General features: G+C 35.3%; 1 long non-coding RNA gene across 1 annotated transcript; it reads left to right on the forward strand.

Annotated features, from left to right (window-relative positions):
* Window positions 1-1,281: 1,281 nt before the first annotated feature.
* LOC140174444 (uncharacterized) lies at window positions 1,282-4,171 on the forward strand. The gene is made up of 2 exons (XR_011863618.1): window positions 1,282-2,471; window positions 2,767-4,171. It is a non-coding gene; the product is annotated as an uncharacterized lncRNA (long non-coding RNA).
* The last annotated feature ends 6,599 nt before the right edge of the window (window positions 4,172-10,770 follow it).

Consider the following 10,770-nt stretch of genomic DNA (forward strand, 5'->3'; position numbering starts at 1 on the left):
TGTAAAAGTAAATATTCACTCACTTATTTAGAGATGTAATTCAATCTCTTTGCATAAATGTGATCCTACTTCCATAAAATTTATTATATATTATACATCTCAATTTCTCATTACACATTAAAAATTAAAAAAATAATAAACAATACCTAAGACTTGGTAGTTTATTTACTTAGTAAATTCTTATATATCCATGCCATAAATACATAATTTAATGATTATGATGTGTATATTTATAAATCTTAATTAAATTATTAATAATTTAAACAATATTTATTACGAAAAATTTTACTCTCCTCTCTTAATAAATATTAAAATGAGACTTTTTTTCTTTCTATTTATAAAATGTATATTCTCTTCCTTTATAACTTTTAAAAAATATTTTTTTAATTCATTTTAAATTTTTTATGTTAACTATTATTAACTTTATCTATTTAAGAAAATATATTTTTTTATAAAAATATTCTTTTTCAAAAATTTATTTTTTTGTAATTAAATTTTTTACCAAAATAAATTTTAATTATTTTTTAGTAACTAAATTATATTTTTACCAAAATATGTTTTAAAATATTTTTTAATAATTAAATTATTTTTTACTAAGATATTCTTCACTAATTTTTTAGTTACTATATTATAATTTTACCAAAAAAATTTTTAACAATTTTTTTTGTATATTTTACTATTAATATCATGATATCAATGAATATTATCAAAAATAATTTTAGAAGTTGGTTTAACATTTTTTATATTTTTCTATTAGTCTCACAGAGAAGAGTTTTTTAATTTAATGTTAAACTAATATATGTATTGATATCACAATTTCATCACTAGGAAAATAATATTAAACATGTATCTTAGTAAAAAAACTAATTTAGTCATTACAAAATATTTTGAAAGATATTTTAGTAAAAATATAGTTTAATCACTAAAAATAATTTATTAAAGGATATTTTGATATACAAAATTTAATCACAAAATAAAAATTTTACTAAAAGGTATTTTTGTAAAAAATAATTTATTTTTTCTTAAAAAATAAGTATATTTGACATTACACTATAAGAAAAATATTGAGTACTGTAGGACTTACCGTTAGATTTAGCATCACAAAGTAGTGGTAGATTTACCAGCAATAACAATGTCGAATTCGTAAAGTTAACTAATTATCGACAGATTCTGTTTTTCAATGATAAATTCGATAGTAATATTTGAAAGGAAAATAAATTAATTTGACGCATCCTTTACTGGCGGGAAAATAAATGATACTTGCCTTGAAGATCTTTGGCTGCTTGTGCTATCCACATATGAGGCCTTACAATCGCAACAAACTTCAATTCAGATCTGAAATAGCAATGTTCCTTGGTTATGGTAATATGCACAAGAGATACAAATGCCTACTGTCTTTAAGAAAGGTAGTGATCACTAGAAATATGATCTTTGATGAGAAGTGTTTTCTTTTCAAAGAACCAAACTCCCTCTTTAAACACTCAACTCAAGTCACAAACCTCTCATGTATATCAACCATCCTCTATGTCCTACCTATCACACCATAACCAAATTAATCCTTCCAACCCACATTATCATTCACTAATTCTACTCAGCCAAATCTATCCACCTCTGCACATAATCAAACCTCAACTATACCTACCCACTTTTCTTAATCCTCAACCTCAATTTACCTTTTCATATGGTTTAGCTCCTCTTTCAACCACTCTCTGAGAGGCACCTGTTGCCCAAGCTATTTTTATCCCTATTCAATTTTTTGAAATTATTTTTTCTCTCTCTACCAATCCATCAACTCAAAATCTTTACCCAATAATCACCCAAAGCAAATCAGGCATCTTAAAGTCCAGAGCCTTTCAAGTCCAAGTTGAACCCAAATCAGTGAAGCAAGCCTTATTTGATTTCAAATGGCGAATAACTATGGATACTAAGTATTCTGCACTCATGCAGAATAATACTTGGAAGTTGGTCAAATTGCCACCAAATAGAGAGCCAATTGGTAACAAGTGGGTGTTTCAAATCAAGTGCAAAACTAATGGATCCATTGACAGGTACAAGGCAAGGCTTGTTACACAGGGGTTTCATCAAAGACCAAGCTTGGATTACAAGGAAACATTCAGTCCTGTTGTTAAACCAGCTTCAATTAACATCATATTATCTGTTGTGCTTGCTAACTCTTGGACTATAAAGCAGCTTAATGTCAACAATGCTTTCCTGCATGGTGATTTGGCTAAAGATGTGTACATGCATCAGACAAGAGGGTATGAATAAGGTGATGGCACCATAGTTTGTAAGCTGTCCAGGACTCTATATGGCCTGAAGCAAGTTTCCCGGGCTTGGTATGTGAAGTTGATGGGAGCTTTCAAATGTTTAGGATTCACCCCCCACCAAATCCGACACTTCATTCTTCACAAAGATCACAACCCAGTCTAGACGTTATGCTCTTGTCTACATCAATGATATCATCTTAACCGGTAATTCGAACTCAGATATTGATCAGGTTATTCATCAGCTAAAACTCAACTTTGCTCTCAAAGATTTGGGGGAATTACATTTCTTTTTTGGTGTGCAAGTGCCAAAGACAAAAGATGGAGGTTTAACTTTAACTCAAACTAAGTAATTTCAAGATATTCTAAAGAAAGTAGGTGATGAGTTTGGAAAACTAAGATTTATTTTGATGATCAACAAACATTATTGAAATGATTGATTGCAAAGTTATTAATTATGATTTTCATATAACATGTGTTGATTAATAATTTTGCTATGCAGGTGTTAATATTGGGTCAAAAATAAAATTCTGGTGTAAGCCCAATATGCTTTCAACCTTGATGTTAAAATGATCATAGTGACTGAAACAATGTTTTGTTAATTGGGCCAGCAATTGTGATACAAGCCCAAATTAAATGTCTTGGTACAAGACCAAAACTTGCTTGATCCAAAAATCCATCAGGAAAGCAAATGTTACCATTTGCCTTATGCTCTCCAATGGATTCCATCTCTCATTAAGGATGGATTTCAAATTTTAATTTGGTGGCATTAGAAACATAAATGAGAGAGAGAATATGAGTGACATGATTGATGTGTTTAAACTACACGCCACTCTAAGGGAAGTAAAAGTAACTTTTTCAATTATATTGATTAACTCATTTAATTGCTTTCCTTCCAAGTTGTTTATTCTCTCTCATCTCTTTTCTTCTCTGCTTCGGTCATTGTCCAGGAAGCCATGGAGACTACACCTACTCACCGAAAAGAAGAAGGAGCACGTCTCAAGACCATCATGATGATGGCAAGAAAAACATAACAAAATAAAAGTATGCTGTGGCTGAGATTTTCACCAAAAATGCTAAGATTTGGTGAGGTAATCTCGAGCTCCTCATACTCAAAAAGAAAGAAGAAGATTCGGCCAGCAAGGAAGAGATCCTTGGAGGCATGGCTTGTTTCTGATTCTATTCAACCATCACAGGAAGTAGCTAGAGTGGCGAAGTGATGGAGGAGACAGAGATTAGAGCAGATGAAGCCATCATCATCATGAAGCATCAAGAGCCAGAAATCCATCTTGGAGAGCAAGCCAAGGATGGAGTGCTCGGATTGATGAAGAGTGATGACCAAAGAAGAACTAGAGGTATTTGCATGTTGGGTTTTGCATGAGTTACCTCTTCTCTCTCTGTGGCCGAACCGGTTCTGTTTTGAAGGAAAAGAAGTTAAGCTTGGTTTTGTTTCAACTGTGAAGGCTTCTCTTCTCTATAAAAGGGGTGAACAGTCACGGTTTGATTCAAGGGAGAAAGTTTGAGAGTGCAAGGCACAGAAGTCTCATAGCTACCTAAGCTTATAGATTTTCTTCTCCTTCAATGTATTCTGTTTTGAAATTTTTCTGTTTAATTTTTTCATGTCTTGAGTCTCATGGAAAAAAGACAAACAAGTGAGGTTTGTATGAAAAAGCCATAGAGCGAAAAAAGGCAGAGAGTGCAAAATTAAAAGAAAAAGCCATAGATGTCCTTAGAGTTCCTTTGTTCATCTATGTTGTGTTTCATGATTCTGTGGGAATCCCCTTGTAAGTTGGGTTAGCACTTTACAGTCTGTAATCAGGTTGATTATAGTGAAATTTCATCATTGTTGTGATGGAGACTGGATGTAGGCTGCATTGCACTTAGCAGCTGAACCAGGATATATCTGGGTGTAATTCTCTTTCTCTCCTACTCCATTTCTGTTTCTACTGTCCATGAGTAAAAACCAAAAATATCTCGTGCCAAGTGACGAGACAAAAGTAAAACTCTCGTGGCTAGGGATGAGACAAAAAAAAACAGAAAAGTCTCCTCAAAGACCAGAAAGTATAATCAAACAAAAAGGGGGCTTAGATTCAACCCCCCTTCTCTTAGCCACTGAAACTATCAATTGGTATCAGAGCTTGGTCTCAAAGAGATCAAGCTTTGTAGCTTGGAGAAAAGATCCTCATGGCAGAAAGCAGTGGCTCAAATCTGGTGTCCTATAACCTTACAGAAGGACAGTCAAGCAACAGACCGCCTCTTTTCAATGGGAAAAATTATACCTATTGGAAGGAGAGAATGAAGATCTTTGTGCAAGCAGTAGACTACAGACTATGAAAGATTATCCTGGAGGGTCCTCAATTTCTAATCAACACAAGTGCTGAAGGAGTAGTCACTCTTAAACCGGAAGCAAGCTGGACCGAAGAAGATAGAAAGAAAGTAGAGCTAAATGCCAAGGCTGTAAATCTACTCAACTGTGCTATCAGCTTCGGGGAGTACCGACGGGTATCACGATGCACAAAGGCAAAGGAAATCTGGGATAAATTGCAAATCACTCATGAAGGAACCACCATTGTAAAGAAGACTCAGATAGACATGTTAAACAGGGAGTATGAAATGTTTACAATGAAGGAAGGAGAATCCATTGATGAACTTTTTGAACGGTTTAACACCATCATTGTTGGCTTGGATGCTATGGAAATAACACATTCCGATTCTGTGCTTGTGAGAAGAGTGCTGAGATGTCTCGCTAAAGAGTGGGAAACAAAAGCTTTAATTATTTCTGAGAGCAGTAACCTTGATTCCATGACACTTGATGATTTGAGAGGAAACCTTCTTGCTTTTGAAAACACTTATTTGAAAAAAGAGTCAAAAAAGAAAGGATTTGCTTTTTCTTCTGTAACTAACCCCCTGGATGATGAATCCAGTGATAGCTCCTCTGAAAATGAATTTGTGTTGTTTGCCAAAAAATTCAGGAAAATGGTAAAGTTCAAAGGCAAAGGCAGCAGCTCAAGAAAAATGAAGAAAGACCTTAGCAAAGTCACTTGTTAAAACTGCAAGGAAATGGGGCATTTCAAATCTGATTGTCCCAAGTTGAAGAAAGAGGAGAAGAAAAAAGGAGGGAAGAAGAAGGGTCTAATGGCATCATGGGAAGACTTGGAAAATGACTTAGACAGTGATGAAGAATCTGAAACCAAGTCACAGCCTTGTCTCATGGCAAATCATGTAGATCAGGTATTCTTTCAAAACCCTGACACTGAAGACCTTCATCTTATGATAGATCACCTTTCTGAAAAAATAAGATATTTTCTGCTTGAAAATCAAGATCTTGAACAACAAATTATCATTTTTAAAGCTGAAAATAGTTTTCTTAAAGAAAAAGTGAGGGAGGCCGAAACTGCTTGTGATCTTGTAGAAGAAAATAAGCAGTTGAAAGCTCAACTTAGAAGTTGTGAAAGTGATCACTCGGTAGTTGCATATGTAAACTGTTTTAAGGAAAATAAAGAGTTGCTGAAAAAGGTTAAGAGTTTTGAAAATGATTTAGCCAAATTTACTCAAAGTTCTGAAAATCCAAAATAAATATTGGCTAGTCAAAAACCACTCTTTGATAAAGCTGGTTTGGGGTTTTATAAATCTGATAAGAATCCTTCTTTTAAAGAAAGAAGCTTCTTCATCCAATGACACAAGGTTTCAAGATCCCACCTACTTTAACAAAACAGCAACTCCAAGGTTTGTAGGTTATGCAACCGAAGTGGTCATTTTTCCATTCAATGTTTCTTTGGTGAAAGAATGATTAGTGATAAAGTTTACAAAGTTGTTTTTGATTACAATGATTTGGGACATAGGAGATGGTTTAACATGAAAAGATCCAAGAAAATTTGGATACCTAAGGTCACTTGAGCTTATTTTGTAGGTATGCCTAGCATCCAAGAGGAAGGAAAATATGTGGTACATAGACAGCGGATGCTCTAGGCATATGACCGAAAAGACAACCTTCTTCATAAAGCTTGATGAATATGATGGAGGACTTGTCACTTTTGGTGATGATGGAAAAGGAAAGATAGTGGCCATTAGAAAAGTTGGTAAAAGTTTTTCATCTTGTATAAATGGTGTACTTCTTGTAAATGGTTTGAAACATAATTTACTTAGTGTAAGTCAATTATGTGATTTAGGATTTGAAGTAATTTTTAGAAAATTTGTGTGCTTGGTTGTTTGTGAAAAAACTGGGGATATTCTTTTTGAAGCTAAGAGATGCAACAATGTGTATGGATTAACTCTTGAGGACTTAAAAGAACAAAATGTAACATGTTTTACATCTCTTGAATCTGAAAAATGGCTATGGCATAGAAAGTTGGGTCATGCTAGCATGTACCAAATTTCTAATCTAGTGAAGAAAAATCTGGTTAGAGGAATTCCTAAAATCAAATTCGATAAGGATCTTACTTGTGATGCTTGTCAATTAGGCAAACAAGTTAAATCCTCTTTTAAACCAAAAGATGAAATTTCAACCAAGAGGCCATTAGAGATGTTACACATTGATCTTTTTGGTCCAACAAGAACACAAAGTCTAGGAGGTAAACACTATGGTTTAGTAGTGGTAGATGATTTCTCTAGATTTGGTTGGGTACTTTTTCTTGCTCATAAAAATGATGCTTTCCATGCTTTCTCAACTCTTTGCAAGAAAATTCAAAATGAAAAAGATTTAAAAGTGGCTCATTTGAGAAGTGATCACGGAAAAGAATTTGAAAACTAAGACTTTGAAAAATTATGTGATGACTTTGGAATTACTCATAATTTTTCATGCCCTAGAACACCTCAACAAAATGGGGTTGTTGAAAGAAGGAATAGAAGCCTTCAAGAAATGACTAGGGCTATGTTATGTGAGAATGAGGTTCCTAAATTTTTGTGGGCTGAAGCCGTAAATACGGCATGCTATATTTTGAATAGGACAATAATTAGAAAAGGGTTGAAAAGAACTCCATATGAGCTATGGAAAGGAACCCCTCCAAATCTTAAGTACTTTCATGTTTTTGGATGCAAATGTTTTGTGCTTAACAATAAAGAAAATCTTGGTAAATTTGATCCAAAATCTTATGAAGGAATGTTTGTTGGATACTCTACCACTAGCAAGGCCTATAGGATTTATCTCAAAGAACATAGAATCATAGAGGAATCCATACATGTCACTTTTTGTGATTCTAACTTAATTCCAAGCACTGTGATAGATAATGATTCAGATTGTGAAGAAGCTAGAACAAGTAAAGAAAGTTCCAAGTCTGCCTAAATTGAAGAATCTGCCAGTCCAGATTTGTCTCGTCAGATTGGAGGAGACATTTCCATTTTGTCTCCTGAGAAAGCACGAGAAACTGAAACAGTGAAACCAACAGAAACTCATCAAAGCTCAACACCACAAAGGAAGCCTAGAGAATGGAAGTCAATGAGGAGTTATCCTCATGACTTCATCATTGGTGATCCCTCCCAAGGAGTGACAACAAGATCCTCAACCAAAAGACAATCCGAACCAAGCAACTTTGCACTCTTGTCACAAATGGAGCCCAACAATGTCAAACAAGCTCTTGAAGATCCATCATGGGTCAAAGCCATGCAAGAGGAACTTGCTTAATTCAACAAGAATGAGGTTTGGACACTAGTACCTCATTCGGATGGTAAGAAAGTTTCGGGTACTAATTGGGTGTTTAAAAATAAACTTGGTGAGGATGGACAAGCTGTTCGTAACAAGGCTAGATTAGTGGCCCAAGGTTACAATCAAGAAGAGGGTATAGATTTTGATGAGTCTTTTGTTCCGGTAGCAAGAATGGAAGCAATTAGATTGCTTCTTGCCTATGCTGCCCATAAGGGTTTCAAAATATTTCAAATGGATGTTAAATGTGCCTTTCTTAATGGCTTTATTGATAGAGAAGTGTATGTGGCACAACCCCCTGGTTTTGAACATAAAGATTTTTCAAATCATGTTTTCAAACTAACTAAGGCTCTTTATGGTCTTAGACAAGCTCCAAGAGCTTGGTATGAAAGGCTTAGTGCCTTCTTATTGGAAAATCAATTTCAAAGGGGTACCACGGACACAACTTTATTCATTAAAGCATCTAATGATGATATTCTTCTAGTTTAAGTTTATGTGGATGATATTGTGTTTGGATCGGCCAATGAGTCCTTGTGTGAAGAGTTTGGAAAACCCATGACTAGTGAGTTTGAGATGAGTTTAATGGTAGAGCTAACCTTCTTTCTTGGCCTCCAAATTAAACAAACTCCTAGTGGTACTTTTATTCACCAAGGAAAGTATGCAAAAGAGCTTATCAAAAAGTTTGGCCTAGAAAATTCTAAACCAATGGGAACACCAATGCATCCAAACACTAAACTTGAAAAGGATGATGATGGAAAATATGTGGATGAAACACGGTATAGAGGAATGATTGGTTCACTAATGTATTTGACATCCTCTAGACCAGATATTGTTCAAAGTGTGGGTGTATGTTCAAGATTTCAATCTCACCCAAAAGAATCCCATCTTTCGGCTGTTAAGCGCATCCTTAGATACATTAAGGGAACAAGTGATTATGGCTTGTGGTATCCAAAATCTGATGACTTTTGTGCAGTAGGGTTTTGTGATGTAGATTATGCGGGAGATAGAGTGGATAGAATGAGCACATCCGGCATGTGTTGCTTCCTTGGAAGCTCACTCAACATGTGGTCAAGCAAAAAACAAGCCACAGTAGCTCTATCCACAGCTGAAGCTGAATATATATCCGCATCTGCTTGTTGTCCACAATTAATTTGGTTAAAAACGCAGTTGGAAGATTACAAATTAAAGATCAATAGTATACCATTATTTTGTGATAACATAAGTGCTATAAATATTTCAAAAAATCCTTTTTGCACTCAAGAACAAAGCACATTGAGATCAAATATCATTTTATTAGAGAACATGTGCAAAAGGGTACTATTGATATTCAATTTGTAAAATCTGAAGATCAACTTGCTGACATTTTTACAAAACCCCTATGTGAAGACAGATTTTGTTCATTAAGAAAAAGCTTGGGAATGATTGATCTTGTTTCTGTTAAAAATTTGTGAAATTTTAATTATGCTCAGTTTTGTCTCGTAGGAATGGACGAGATAAAAATAAAAGCATGTTGGAGAGGCTGTGGGGAAGCTGCACAGAATTTATTTTTCATGGGCCCCACAAAACCTCTTTGACCCTATCATGACCATTTTGTTAGTTTTCCATTTTGTTGAAAATCAAAATCTTTTTGTGGTCTTATCAAATCTAGTTGAAAGAGGCATAGTGTCAAATCAAATCTTTCCTTTCAACTAATCCCTTGATTTAAGGAAACCACTTTTTAAATTTCTTGGAAACCTCCTGGTTAATAACCGCGCTCATGATGATCATTAACTTCCCCCACTACCTCTCTCCAATTAGCATTTAATGCCTCTCTAACCTCTCTCCACTCACCTCATCCTTCGGCCTTCCCTTCAACCTCCATCCCCATTCATCTTCTTCACATAATGAAAAAGAAAACTGCACCAAGGAAGAGTGAAAGAATTCGGCTCTCTCAAAAACCCTCCACTCCTCAAACTCACACTTACATCCATATTCACTCCACTTCCTCATCTTCTCCCTCACCTCTCACAAAGCAACCTGAATCCATGAGGCGCAAGGTCATAGCGCAGAAATCCTCTGGCAGGAGGAAAAGTGGAAAGAATAAAGAACCAGCGTTGAACAAGAAGAAGAATCGCACACCTCGCCGATTCCATCACCGCTACCTTCTCCTCCAAAGAAAGCCTCTCCCGGAAAGAGCTCTCAGAAGACTAAAGGTTTCGTGTTGCATGAGACTAGAGAACCCGAAAACCTTGAATCATTAGAATTCAAGAACAAATTTCACAAGCCACACTCTGACTATGATCCATCAAGATTCACTACATGTGCATTCTATGAATTCCACCAAGAAGTTTTAGAAAAGAGGCATCTGTGTCTCTCATACTTGGTGAACCTTGACTCTCTGGCTGCCAAAGGGATCAATCTGCATCCTATGTTTGAAAATCTCAAATGGTCCTCACTGCTTCTCATTCACAAAATGGTTTATCCAGGGTTAGTAAGGCAGTTTTATGCTAATATGCGTCTGATTGATGGTAGTCTTCACTCATATGTGAAGCATGTGCACATCACCCTGAACGCTGAGACCATCGGCGCTGCACTTGGTTACACAGATGAAGGACCGAAAGTTTACATGTTTGACAAATGGGACTCACATGTTGGGTTCACATACAAGCAGGTTCTTCCTCATATCTGTGCAAATATGTCTGGACTAGACGGAACTGTTCCTACACACAAATTCCTTGGACCAACCAACTCACTACTGCACCGAATCATAACTCACATCTTGACCCCACAGAGTGGTTCTCACAACAGGGTAACAGTATCTGATTCTATCATATTATTTGCTCTTGTTACTTCATCTTCCATTTCATTTGCCTACCTTATGATTAGACA

The sequence above is a fragment of the Arachis hypogaea genome, chromosome 7 (assembly GCF_003086295.3).
Source record: "Arachis hypogaea cultivar Tifrunner chromosome 7, arahy.Tifrunner.gnm2.J5K5, whole genome shotgun sequence".
NCBI lineage: Eukaryota > Viridiplantae > Streptophyta > Magnoliopsida > Fabales > Fabaceae > Arachis > Arachis hypogaea.